We start from the raw sequence: 15,203 nt of genomic DNA, 5'->3' as shown, positions 1-15,203 counted from the left end.
CTTCGATTTCGATGTAACTTAAATATGTTGCTCTCTGATCAAAATAATGAGACACGTATTTTTTTGTTCGCCCGAAAAAATTTTTTTTCAAGAGTTATCGGCAATTTTGTTTTTCGCCTCAAACTCGATTTTTTTTAATTATATAAGAAAAAATTTTTTTTAAATGCCCATAACTTAGTCAAAAATGAACCGATTTTAATAATTCTGGGTTCAAAATGATCGTAATTACTTACACAAGCGACTTCATGTAGAAACAATTGCAAATAAAGTAGTTGAAAATTTTTTATTTAGCAAAAAAGAAAAAAAATTGAAATTTTTTCAAAATTCAATATTTCAAAAAGTGTATTTTTTTTTTTTTATAACTTTTTCCAAATCAAAAAAACATCTCAAACTTTAATTGAGCTGCATGCCTAGTAGCTAAAATGAGTTGTTTTTGAGTAATGATTTTTTGAGTAAACACCCTGTTTCGCACTTTTCGTTTTTTGCAAAATAAAAAATGTTTAACTACTTTTTTGCAACTATTTCTACATGAAATCGCTCGTGTAAGTAATGACGATCATTTTGAACCCAGAATTATTAAAATCGGTTCATTTTTGACTAAGTTATGGGCATTTAAAAAAAATTTTTTCTTATATAATTAAAAAAAATCGATTTTGAGGCGAAAAACAAAATTGCCGATAACTCTTGAAAAAATTTTTTTTCGGGCGAACAATAAAAAACGTGTCTCATTATTTTGACCAGAGAGCAACATATTTGAGTTACATCGAAATCGAAGAACATGTCCCGAATAGCCTTTTTGAATTGAAATGGAAAGAATCTACATAAGAAAATTTTTTATAAATGCCCATAACTTAGCCAAAAATGAACCGATTTTAATAATTCTGGGTTCAAAATGATCGTCATTACTTACACGAGCGATTTCATGTAGAAATAGTTGCAAAAAAGTAGTTAAACATTTTTTATTTTGCAAAAAACGAAAAGTGCGAAACAGGGTGTTTACTCAAAAAATCATTACTCAAAAACAACTCATTTTAGCTACTAGGCATGCAGCTCAATTAAAGTTTGAGATGTTTTTTTGATTTGGAAAAAGTTATAAAAAAAAAAAAATACACTTTTTGAAATATTGAATTTTGAAAAAATTTCAATTTTTTTTCTTTTTTGCTAAATAAAAAATTTTCAACTACTTTTTTGCAATTGTTTCTACATGAAGTCGCTTGTGTAAGTAATTACGATCATTTTGAACTCAGAATTATTAAAATCGGTTCATTTTTGACTAAGTTATGGGCATTTAAAAAAAATTTTTTCTTATATAATTAAAAAAAATCGAGTTTGAGGCGAAAAACAAAATTGCCGATAACTCTTGAAAAAAAATTTTTTCGGGCGAACAAAAAAATACGTGTCTCATTATTTTGATCAGAGAGCAACATATTTAAGTTACATCGAAATCGAAGAACATGACCCGAATAGCCCGGTTGAATTAGAATGGAAAGCATCTGTTATGAGTCGCCAAGCTGTCCGTCTTTTCATGTTTCTCATTGATGACGTTTGTTTGGCTATAGGTCGAAAAGAAAAGAACAGCTTTGAATTTTTTAATTTACTATGCCTCCTTCCTTGAATGTAAGTGCAAATTTTCTTCTTGTGAGTTGCTGGTAACTGATATTGCAATGAATTTTTTTGCTATTAATGGCCATAACGATCTGCCAATTTTGTATGTCAATCGGTCTCTCCATCTACAATCCGCGTTTTGGAGGTATTTTGAGGGAATTGCATTCTTGATTGTAGCCAGTGGTGTAAATATCAATTCTGCAAGAACGTTACTCATCTCAGATCCGCCCCTTGCCAGTTCATCAGCTTTTCGTTACCTTTAATATTCCTATGTCCCAGGACCCAGATAAAAGTAACTTTGGGGTTTTCACTCAAGGTGGTAAGGCTATTCCTACTTTGCTCGACCACTTTAGAGGTTATTGTAGCCAAATCTAGTGTCTGTATTGCAGCTTGACTATCCGAAAGAATTACCCGCGATATTACCCTTAAAAGCTGTATCTGCGATTAGTAGCCTACGAGCTTCCCCAATTGCCAGTACTGCCGCCTGAAAGACACTGCAAGTATTGAGAATACGCACAGATTTTTCAATTCTAAGTCTATAAGAATATACATATACCAGCTCCAACACCTTAGTCCATTTTAGAGCCATCTGTATAGACTGCCGAAGTTGTTAAGTGAGAATTCCTCACTCCACTCCTCCTGAGATGGAAAGAGAGTGGCGAAATTCCTGTTGAATGTTACCGTCGGCACGATGTAATCAGTCCTCACCGAGGTGTACTGGGTTTGTCGCAATAATAGGCTGGCATAACCATAGGTTTTTCCTTCCAGCGACCCGCTTCATTTAACCTAAATGCACTAATGGTTGCCATCTGCTTGATATGCAGATCTATCGGGAAATCCTGTGTCAGTGCATTAAGAGCCTCCCAACCATCTATCGGGATAAGTAATAAAAATAATTATAGCTGAAAGGTAAAAATATATTCACTGACTCACAAAGTGCTTCAACTTTTGCAAAATTTTTTTGAAGTTTTTTTTCCAAAAAAAAAAAATTTAATAATTTCTTATCTATACAATAACACCCATAAATAGTTACAATTGCCATCGTAATTACGAACAAGTAGGCGTTGTATTTTTGGGCAAGAAAGTTTGGACGACGTTAGTAGTTAATACTGAATTTGAACCTTATAACTTCTTTTTTTTGTTCATAATAATTTGTGGCGCAAATCATTAAGAGTCCTTCTAGTACATCTCTTATGGGCAATCGGCAATTTCCTCCAGATCAACTCTTGCTAATTTCCAATTTTTCATACTAAATCCGTTTTTTTTTATTATGTAGCTATAAACGCATATGCATTTTCCCCAACCTTCAGCTTGTAGAATGGGCGAAATTGAATTTCTTCTAACTATGAATGTTTAATACTGAGGAGGTCTTTATCTGACAATATTCTCAATTGATAAGCAACATTTTCGTCAACAATGTAAAGGTGGTGGCGGCATCTCCAAAGGCATAAAAAATAAGTTATTGTTGTATTGGTATTTAGTTCATTTCTACTTTCCGGTGCAGATACAAGAAAACGTTTGCTTGTTTCTATTTTCAAAATCAAATGCTTATCTCGAACATTATCAACAGCGTCGACAGCGTCGCCGTAAACACCTTCTCCAGCATTAGAAGCGCAGCAGAAGTTTTCTGCATTTGTTCTAAAGATATCACCGCTGCCCCCACCACCGCTGCCTCTAAAGGCAGTGAAGCAAGCATGTTTGTTGTGTCTTGGTGGCCTTATCGTCGAAATTTACAAATCGATATCTTGTTCGAAAATAGTACGTTTTGTCTATTGTCGCTCAAAACTTCGATGACGACAGCGCAGCGCTGTTGTTTTTGATAAAAATTGATTGTGATGATGAGGATGATGATGATGATGTTGTTGGTGGTGCTGTTGCAGGCACACCTGATGATGATTTTGATTTTTAAGATGGTACGCGGCTGCCTTTGACATTCGATGATGATTTTTGTTTGGCTCGTGTTTTCTATTACACCAACAATCACCTCCGATGTGATATGCGATAGAGATTGGTTATGCTTGTTCTGACATCTATCGCAAGTAAGTGTGGATATGTGTGTTTAGCCCATTCGGAAATCACGATATTCCTTTGGAAATATGTTCTATATGTAGGGTTGTGTTCATACAAACACTTGTATGTGCATACATGCGCGTGCGTAGGAGTGTGTGTAGGGCTGATATTGAAACAAATTACATATGTACGACACATATACAGGGTGGCTCATATAGAGTATGCATAAGTCTCACACTTTTTGGCTTTCAATGCTTCTTGCCATCTCCATAAAAAAAATGAAATAAAAAAAAGAGTATGAACTGGCGTGTTTCAGGTCGATGTTCTTTTTATGGATTTTAAGTGAAATAAAATTTGTTTAATTAGTTTCTAATCTTTCGCCAATGGCGAATTCTCATGCACGACTCAGTTGAGTAGTATCAAAATATTCAACAACGCTCTGCACTATCAAGATATGTGCAATGAGGACTATCAGAATATCGTTTTTTAAATTCATCTGCTTTGTGTCAATATGACCAGACGGAGACATCACTATTTAACTTGCAAGGATTACTGAGCATTGCCTCTGCAAAAAGCCAAAAACGCATAGTCACAGCCTTTAAAAAGCAAAGAAGAACAAACTAAGGGAGGGTGGTTTTAAATAAAGACAATAAAGACAAAAAATTCCTCAAAAATGATGAAGAAAAAAAGTTTAAAAAATTAATTTATTTAAACCGCATTTAAAAAACTTATTTTATGCTAAAAAAAAATAGAAAAATGTTAAAAGGAAATAAAGATATTTCACTTGAACTGTTTACCTAAATTGAAAACATCTACTAATCTTTCACTTTTCATAAAAAAAAATAAAATAAAAAAAATTTAATTATAAAAAAAAAAAAATATAAAAAAATTTAAATTAAAACCAAATTAATCAAAAAAAAATATGAAAAAAATTTATAAAAACATATTTATATATTTTATTTATTATATTTTTGTATTATATATTTATATTTATGTATGTTATAATATATATATTTGAATTTTTTTCGAAAAAAAAATTTATAATTTAATAAATTTTTTTTTATAATTTTAACTTTATACGAAAATAGAAAACATCTACTAATCTTTCCCTTTTCATAAAAAAATTTTATAAAAAAAATTTTATAAAAAAATTAATAAAAAAAACTTATAAAAAAAGTATAAAAAACATATTTATATACATATTCTATATATTATATTTTTGTATAATATATTTATATTTATATGTATATTATATATTTTTAATTTTTTTTTCCAAAAAAAAACTAATAATACTTATTTGTACAATAACACCCATAAATAGTTACAATTGCAATCTTAAAAGCAGGCATTGTATTTTTGTTCAAGAAAGTTCGAATGTGATTAGCTAATTTCCAATTTTTCATTTTAAATCCGTTTTGTTGTAGCTCTAATCGCATACAAATATTTCTAGCCTTCAGCTTGTGGAATGGGCGAAATTGGATTTCTTCTAACTGCGCATGTTAAATTAAAAAACAATTTATAAAACAAATTTTGTAAATCATATTTTTATATAAAAAAATTTTATAAAAAAAAAATTTATAAAAAAAACTTAATAAAAAACACTGTATAAAAAAATGTTTAAAAAAAATGTTATAAAAAAAATTTAATAAAAAAAAATTTTATATAAAAAATATTTCATAAACATTTTACTTCCTCATCTGTGCCTTATCACTGAAGATGATTTTCTTCACGAAGTACGCGATATGCATTTTGATTTGAACGCCCGTTTTCACAATAAACCTGAATAACTTTAACGCGTTGCTCGATTGTGTATTTTTCTATGGATCAAATTGAGTTAGTCTGAAATTGAAAACTGTCATATGAAATGCAAAAAAAATTTGACGCTTAGGTGTGGTTCACATTCAACAGCGGCCCTTAAAATTTAACCACCCTTTATAATCATAAATTGGAAAAAAAATTTAATTATATCAAATTTATAAACACACCCTGTATCATATAACATAAATGAAAAACAAGTGCAACATGTTCGTATATCGGCTGTTATTGATTTTAGAGTGTTTTTTTGTTTTCTGGTACATATCAGATAAATCAATTAGATTTTTCAAGTGGAATTCGTATTAATTACACAAAGTGATTTCAGTCGGGTTGGTAATAGTATATTTCAACAAAAGGTATTAAAAGAGTTAAATAATAAACTCCAACGGCACAAAAAACAAAACAAAAAAAATGGGGGTTTTACTAAATTCGTCCATTACTATTAGATGAAGCAGAACATATTTGAGATTTTTCGACTAAATGTCTTCAGTGAAGTCATTTTTACGATATATTACGTCGGATTATACTACACGGCGATATGATATGTGTTATATGTATGTATATATTAAGGTGTATGTATATCTTGTAGTGTTGCCGAGCTCCTCCTACAGTTTAAAGCGTTCCCAAATAAATAAGAAAGATATGAGAAAATTAAACACAAGCTCCAGTACGGCAATGGCCAAGAAGAATACAGAGCAGATGGTGAAAGAAATGTTTGCTGTTCAAGGACTTAATACAGCGATAGCAAAGCGATTATCTTCCAAGATGAGATACGCTTTAGTAGGGAGATTGTCGAAAATTTCGTTAACTCATGAAACAGTTAATATGGATAGTCTAGGGAGCATTGAAAATTAGCCAGAAAAAAATGTCTTTTAAATCAGATGCATTTCTTAACTATGACATCTCAGGGTCTTACTAAATGGTTTGGCCAATTTATTTGTTTATTAGTCTCACTTGTTGTTTTTTTTAAATATAGTCTGCGCCCTTACAAAAACTAATTACATACAGCCAAGTTTTCAAGTTTGTGTTAATTCTCATACAAATTACAAACTTTTTAATCCGAAATCATGACTAAATTATTAAAGGTTTGCTCACTTGTAGCATTCTAGTTTTGGCAGTCCCTTACAGAAGGTTGCATTTAAAGTGAAGAAAGTGGAAAAAATATCTTTTGATAAAAATAGTATCAGGTCAGTCCATAAGTTCGTGCGTATTTTACCCATAATTTCACTTTTGTACGATTTTTTGCATACATAAATTATTCGCGGAATATAACGGAGCTATTTATATTTTCTTTGATATATTGTGCATTCAACAAGTGATTTTAATCCCGGATAGAAGCAGGTGTGTTAAAAAATAAAATGGAATCTGCGAAAGCGTATAAGAGGCATATTTTGTATTTTTTTTTATAATAGTGGTAAAAATGCAAAAACTGCTGCTGCAGAAATAAACACTGCTCACGGAGAGGATACCGTGAGTGTAAGGACTGCGCAAAAGTGGTTTTCAATATTCCGAAGTGGTAACTGCGGCATGGAGGATGCCCCGCACGCTGGTCGTCCCGAAGTCTTTAACTCCGACGCCTTGCTCGAACTCGTGGAAGCTGAGCCAAATCTGACAGTCGATATGATAGCTCAGGCGTTAAATTTATCGCATGGAATAGTTCATAGGCACCTGGTGCAGTTGGGAAAGGTTTCAAAGCTGGAAAAATGGGTTCCGCATAGACTTTCCGTCGCCAACCTTCAGCAGAGAGTGAATGTGTGTTCTCAGCTGCTGCAACGGCTTGAAAATGAAAGTTTCGTTGTTGATAATGAAAAATGGGGCCTTTACAATAATCCTGTTCGCAAATGCCAGTGGTTAGATAAAGATGAAACACCAGAACCGACCCCTAGAGATGGCTTGCACCCCAAGAAGATTCTCCTGTCTATTTGGTGGGATATGACCGGTATTGTTTGTTATGGACTTCTGGAACCAAACCAGACGATAACTGCTGATTATTATTTCCATCAGCTATCAAACCTGAATGAGTCACTTAACAAAAATCGACCGTCTTTAGTGAATAGACGCGAAGTTTTGTTTCACCACGTCAACGCAAGACCTCATACCGCAAGGCAAACATTAGGCAAGCTGAACGAGCTCGGATGGGAGCTAATGCCGCATCCACCATAATTTCCGGATATTGCACCTTGTGATTAACGCCTTTTCCGTGGACTTTAATCCCATATAAATAACAAGAACTACTCCTCAAAAGAAGCTACAGAAAGGGATATCGAAGCGTATTTTGGCTCCAAGGACAAACAATTTTTTGAGCAGGGAATTAAAAATTTGTCTAAACATTGGGAAGATATTGTAAATAATGAAGGAAAATATATTATTGATTAATAAATACTTTAAACATCTTTTTTATTAATTTTAAAACCACCTTTAAAAAACGTACGAACTTATGGACAATTTATGGATAGTTTATTTAAATGGTTGGAAACGGCGAACGATTTAAAAAATTTATTTAAATTAATATTTTGATTTATTTTTTTTTATGGGCAATGTATTCTATTACCTTAACAAAATAGGGTCACGCGAATTTTTTCATAAATTTAATTGAGTAAAACCTCCCCGTGATTTTGTAGTTTTGAGCCGCAAGTCACGATTTTTCTTATATTACTAATATAACTACTTCACAAACCGCCTGTACTTCTTAAAGGTAATTATTGTTGTATTTAAAGGGCTCTTTTAATATTTTTTTTTTAATTTTGAATTAAATTTTTTTATTTAGTTTGAATTTTATTTTGAATTAAAAATTTTTTTTTTAATTTTTTGTGGAAATATTTAATTAACTGATATGTACATTCTAGTTTTGGGAAAAGCTTCTTGATGTCTTGATTGAAACAGTTTGTCAATATGCATTCCAAGTCATACTGGTCATAGTGATGCCAATAAAAGCCCCTGTTGTTGCCCCTAAACACACCATTTGGAAAGCTTTTCTTTCTATGCATTTTACTTTTCTTCCGTTTTGACACAAAATTTCTATAGTTAGCAACCCAGTGTCTTGCTAAGAGAGCCGATTTGTCAAGAGAACGAGAAATCTGTTTACTGAGCGAAACTTTAATTATTGAGTCACGATCAGAAATAAAGTCTATGTTTGAAGCGGCTCAAAAGTTGCCTTGGTTTTTGGCACAATTTTTTTCATTATATGGAGAACAATGTCTTGAGAACAAGCCTTGCAGTCTTGTGCCGTCACCGCTTTATGTGAAGGAGCAGAGTCTTACTAAAGGATTTATGGGCTATCACCGCGTACACTATCAATACAGGGTTTCACTACTGTCTCTAGAACCTCGATAAATGCAGCAAAAAAGTGTGGTGGCAAGACATGTCCTTTGTTACTCACAAGACTTCAAACCATAACAGTGGCTGGGAACTTCGTGTTCATGGGCAAGAACCCCTGTAGGATTGAAACATACCCATCTGTCATTTCTGTGGTCTGTATTTTGGTCTTGGCCAACAATTTTTTCGTCCGGAGATCACCATGAACAACTCGACGGATAAAGTCCTCAGAAATATTAAACGTCTTCTCAAGGACCCTCATTGATTTTGAAGGGTCCTCGTCAATGAGCCTTTGCACTTGTTAAACAAATTCTGCAAAATGGGCAGTGTCAGAACGTTCCTCGTGTTAATAGCGTTTTACTACAGATTCTGCATCGCTGCCTGATGCTTCCAACTCACCGCGAACCTTGTGAACGGGCGCACTTAAGAAAATTAGAGATCTCTAAAGCGGAGCGATTTACACATTTGGCGACGATAACTCCAAGTCTCTTCATTTCTCGAGTTAAGTTGTAGTCTTCCCTGCCTTATCTGACACTTAGCTAAAAGAAAAATAATGGTTTTCGGGAATGTCCTCAAATATCGTATGCACCACAAAACTTACAAAAGCCTACATTGTTGGTTTTTTCGGTGAAATATCGTAACAAAAGACTTATTGCTTTGGAAATCTGGTGCTGCAGACTACCATGCTTCGAGCTCCGGCGAAGTCGATGAGCCTCTGTCCGTTACCGGATGTTTCACTGTTCCGGCTGAGTTTCCCGACTGTGGGGCGGAAAATTTCCTCCTTGTCCACCCTAGCATTGAAGTCGTTAGAAACGATTTTTAAGTCTTGGCAGGACAGCGCTCATAGGAACGTTCCAGGCGCTTATACAAGAAATTTTTGGTCGCATCGTCCTTCGCTCCCGTCGGGGCGTGGGCGAAAATGAGCGAGATGTTTAAAACTCCTCTCCTACAACAAATCCCACACTTAATTTGCACTCATTTATATGGTAGCTGTGGAAATGCCGTAAGGTCCTATGTTTTTCAGGCCTTACCCCGTCCATCACATCACTTGATCGGCAGTGACATCAACAAGCCGAGCAGAGGCATCTTCCCCATTAAGAGACCGGAAATTCTAGGTGCATGCCTTGAAATTGTAATACTTATTTAGTTCGGAGTGGTCGTCATTAGTATAGGTAGTTCTCAACCGAGGCTTCGTTTTTATTGGACGGGACAAACCCAGCGCACAACCAGCTATCCTGGTTGGGTTCGTCTTCTCACATTAGCTCGTTCTCGAACGGTTATTCGGATCATTGCGTAGCTATTATATCACAAAAAAAAAATTGAGAAGTGGTACTCAAGAAGTGAAGAAGTGAAGCTTTTGGTACGGATTTATCCTGAAAGTAGCCCGTCGTAGCCGAATGGTTTGGTGCGTGACTACCATTCGAAATTCAGAGAGAACGTAGGTTCGAATCTCGGTGAAAGACAAAAATGAAAGAAAAGTTTTTTCTAATAGCGGTCGCCCCTCGGTAGGCAAGCCTCCGAGTGTATTTCTGCCGTGAAAAAGCTCCTCATAAAAGTTATCTGCCGTTCGGAGTCGGCTTGAAACTGTAGGTCCCTCCATTTGTGGAACAACATCAAGACGCACACCACAAATAGGAGGATTAGCTCGGCCAAACACCTAAGAGAAGTGTACGCGTCAATTATATACATAAAAAAAATTCGACACACCTCTGAAGCATAAAAAAACGATAGATGAAGGCAAAAAAATCCGTTTTTAAGAACTCGCTTAGCTTTACTTTTTTGAACATCCGTTATATACACCCGAAGGTTTGCCATGGCCTCTTTTGCTATTCAAAATAATACTTTTTTTTTAATTTGGTATTTTATGCCTTTGGCAAGTCTCGAGCCATGCCCAGCAGTTTGAAAATCACACACAAGCCGATTCGGCTACTCCACTTCGGCGCTTCGACGCATTTCCTATTTTATACTTTCCTTTTCCTTCAAAGACTTTCTCAAAGCACTTAATTGTTAATAAAATCATAGAAAAATATTTTCAACAAATATCATTTCTTGAATACTACTTATATACTCTCCTTACGCCCAACATATAAATTTTCTTGCATTCAAATGCTAAGCAAACTTATTAATTCACCTACACCATTGCGCAATTATGTAATAAAAAATTATTTCTATCTACCATTGAATCAAAGCACTCGTCAAACGCTGTTCAGTTAAGCAAACAGAATTGCGCAATAAACTCAAATAAACGACCACTACATAAAATCCACGCTTAATATCCTTTCATTTCGCTCCGACTTACGGTGCGTTAGCATGCGTGTGCATTTGTGCGTGTGTGTGTACGACTCTGATGCGTGTGCGAACGCCCGTTGTCCAACCCAAGGCAATAAACTTTATCATACAATTAAGAACGAATTATACTGCTAATAGAATAATTAATGCAATTTCCCACAACATTAGGCACTGAGTGTGCGAATGCACACACATACAGACATGCAAACATACATACATACATACTTACGTATGCTCTAAGCAGCTAAAAATCAAGATGCGTTCTTGCAAATAGTCACCACTCAAACATTAGGCGGGCGTAGACGGGGAGGGGGGAGCGTAAGCAAGAGAGTATCAGCCGGCTTGAAGGCAAAGAACACACAAACAGCTGAACAGTTCAAGGCTGAGCAGCTTTAGCTTGAGCAAATGGGCATTGGGGCAATCGTCACAGGCACTTAAGTAAACAAACACACTTAAACACACACGCACGCACACACACGGAGAAGAGCTTGCTCAAGTACAGCCACTTTGAGGCATTGCAACAAACACATTTCCCACACCCAAAGCAGCTACCAGCTAAAGTAAACTCCACTAAACGACGCGCATAAACAACTTGCACCGGGGGCGGTTTTCGCACATTCGTCTAACTGCCGGCAGCAGCCAGCAGTAAGCGGCAATAATATAGCAACAGCAACAGGAATAGCAACAACAATAACAAAAACAATCATAACGTATGCCGCACATTTTGCGCTTACTTACCGTCGTCGCCACAAGACGGTAACATCGGTCAGGCAGGCGGTGAGTTTTCCTTGTCTCAGGATGCAGCTACATCTTTATGATGCCACTACTGAGCGCACCCCACACACACATACGCTACGCCTGGCTGGCTATGCCAGTGCGACCTGGTGTGGTGTAGTGCCACTAATGAAAATGTCAAGGAAATTTCTACTTTCGTCCGGATACCATGGAAGAGATATCGACTTAACTATTTTCTACTCTGCCAAATGTACGAGTATCCTCTGCCTGCCACTTTGTGTGGTGTGTCTTTCTGCCAGTGAATTGTGATTGTCAATGTACTTGTTGTTGTTGTCATGTATTATTTCACTGATAGTTGTGGAGGCAATTGGGGGGCGTGAATGTGAGCAAGCCGGGTAAACAGCCAGCAAACCTGATATAAAGTTAGTTTCCGTTTCATGTCGCTTTTTGTGTATTTCGGTTGAATCCTTCTCGTTATACTCCGTTGCCTTTTTTGTTGTTTTTTTTTTTTTTTGCCTTCGAATATCCTTTTCATTGCTACTTTATTTATTTACTGTATTTTTAGAGCCACACTGTGGGTAAAAAATGTATGTGTGGATGTACGAGTAGAGTCTGCTAAAAATGAACTCAGTCTCTCAAACTCACCTATGAATGAGTTTCACAGGCGCTACCGCATATTCATTCAAAGATTTATCAACTTTGTCACAACGGAATCATTTGATTTGTAAGTGGGTACGATGTATGTTTTAGGTGGTCTATGTGTGCGCGTGTGTGTGTGTGTATGTATTTACAGTAATTGTGATTGCAATTGTGTGTGTGTGCTTGTGAGGAGGTTTTCAATTGTTGTATGCGTCCCAAATGGGAATTTCGTAATGTTGAGCAACTGATTTACGGACAGGGGAGTGACACATGAAAGCAAAAAAAAAGCGCTTTCCTATGGCAAGTAATGGAAAAGTTTTCAGTTCATATTTTATCACATTCAGCAATCAAGCACTACATTCACACTGAACTGCTCTTTGTATAAGAATATAGTGACGTTTTCAATACGATAATTTAAAAAAAAATTGTTCGCTTAACAACGTGGGATACTAAAATGTAACAAGGAAAAATTATATAAATTATGGTAAAATTCGTATGAATAGCACCATTCAATAATCGATTTCGAAAGCCACTAACACATAAAGGGTAGTTAAATTACAAGGGCCGATGTTGAATGTAAACCACACCTAAATGTCAAGTTTTTTCTGCATTTCATTAGACATTTTTCAATTTCAGATTAACTCAATTTAAACCATGGAAAGATACACAATCGAGCAATACGTTAAAGTTATTCAGGCTTATTATGAAAACGGGCGTTCAAATCAAAATGCATACCGCGTACTTCGTGAAGAAAATCATCTTCAGTGATGAGGCACATTTTCACCTCAGTGGATTTGTCAATAAGCAGAATTGCTGCATTTGCAATGCACCCACAAAGAGTGACTGTTTGGTACGGTTTATGGGCCGGCGGCATCATTGGGCCGTATTTTTTCCAATGCATGAGGCCGGCAAGGCAGTTACTGTGAATAGTGTTCGCTATCGTGAGATGATAACGAACTTTTTATGGTCCGGATTGGAAGATATGGATGTGGACGATGTCACTTGTCACACAGCTAACGAAACAATGGCTTTTTTAGCGCCAAAAATTTGATAGCCGAAAAATCTCACGTCGCGGCGATGTCAATTGGCCGCCAAAATCATGTGATTTGACATCGTTGGACTTCTTTCTTTGGGGTTATTTGAGAGAAAAGGTGTACATCGATAGGCCAGCAATAATTCAAGAGCTAAAGGATGAGATAATTCGGCACATTAACGGAATATGTATAACCTCAATTATGCCTCAGCGTCATCTAAAATTTGGACCATCGGTTGGAGGTGTGTCGCCGAGGTAGCGGCGGTCATTTGGCCAATATTTTGTTCCACACGTACTTGAGCTATATCAGTATTACCATAATAAAGAGAAATGACAATAATTTCTTGAAAAAAATGTATTTTATATAAAATCAACACCGGCCCTTGAAACTTAACCACCCTTTAGCAAGTCTTCGCAAAAAATGATATTTTTTCTTTAAAGGACCTTATGGATCTAAACATTAATGCTCAATATTATTATATTGCTTAAATGCTGCTTATCTATGTATATATACATATATAAAATTCAAATTATGTATGTATCTATAGATCGACTTGCGTCCTAAACGCATAAACCGATCGTAACCAAATTTAAAACACGAACTGGATACCTTACCGGGATGGTCATGGGCTAAAAAATATTTTGATATATATAGGGGGCGTGGCACCTCCCATACAAATGGAATTTTTAACAATCCATATCTCTGGAAATATTTAGGCTACACCAATGAAATTTGGGAAAGGGTTATATGACATTAATTCTTACCACATCCAGAAAAACTGCGTATAACGAAAAAGGGGGCGTGGCACCTCCCATACAACTGGAATTTTTTATAGTCCATATCTCTGGAAGTATTTAGGCTAGACCAATGAAATTTGGGAAGGGGTTATATGAGGTTAATCCCTAATACCTCCAAGAAAACTGAGGAAAACGAAAAAGGGGGCTTGGCACCTCCCATATAATTAAATGCTATTTTTCATTGTACATATCTCCGGAAGTATTTGCGCTAGGCAACTGAAATTTGGTAAGAGATTATATAAGGTTAATACCTAACACCTGCATGAAAACTGGTGATAGCTAGAAATGGGGCGTGACACCTCCTATACAAATGGGATTTTTCATACTGCATATCACTGGACGCATTTATGGTAGAATACCAAAAATTGGTAAAAAGTTTAATGAAGTTAGTATTTAGTACTCCTAGAAAAAATATGAGCTTAGAGAAAAATGGGGGTTAGACCATTTGATATAGAAACGAATTTATATTATCAACGATAGAGGTATAAGATATCTCCCGGGAGATGAATTACGATATCGAGGCTCTTCGTACTTTTATAAGCAAAAGCAAACCTCTATTGGTTACGGATCAAAAAGTCGCATACGAAACTATTCAAAGAATGATTATTGAAAATAAGGGAGGATTGATTTTTTTGGATGCGCCTGGAGGAACCGGCAAAACATTTCTGCTTAATTTGATATTGGCTGATGTAAGTGAAAAGAAAGAAATCGCTGTGGCAGTTGCTTCTTCAGTAATAGCGGCTACCCTTTTGTGTGGCGCACGAACAGCTCACTCAGCTTTTAAGTTACCACTGTCTATGCAAATATCTGACACACCGATGTGCAATATAAGCAAAAACTCAGGTCAAGGAAGGGTTCTAAAGACATGTAAGCTAATCGTGTGGGATGAGTGAACAATGGCCCATAAAAAGTCGCTGGAAGCTTTAGACCGATCTCTGAGAGACTTGAGAGGTAATGATCAACC

The sequence above is a fragment of the Anastrepha obliqua genome, chromosome 4, assembly GCF_027943255.1.
Source record: "Anastrepha obliqua isolate idAnaObli1 chromosome 4, idAnaObli1_1.0, whole genome shotgun sequence".
Classification (NCBI taxonomy): domain Eukaryota; kingdom Metazoa; phylum Arthropoda; class Insecta; order Diptera; family Tephritidae; genus Anastrepha; species Anastrepha obliqua.
This window is presented reverse-complemented; position numbering follows the sequence as displayed.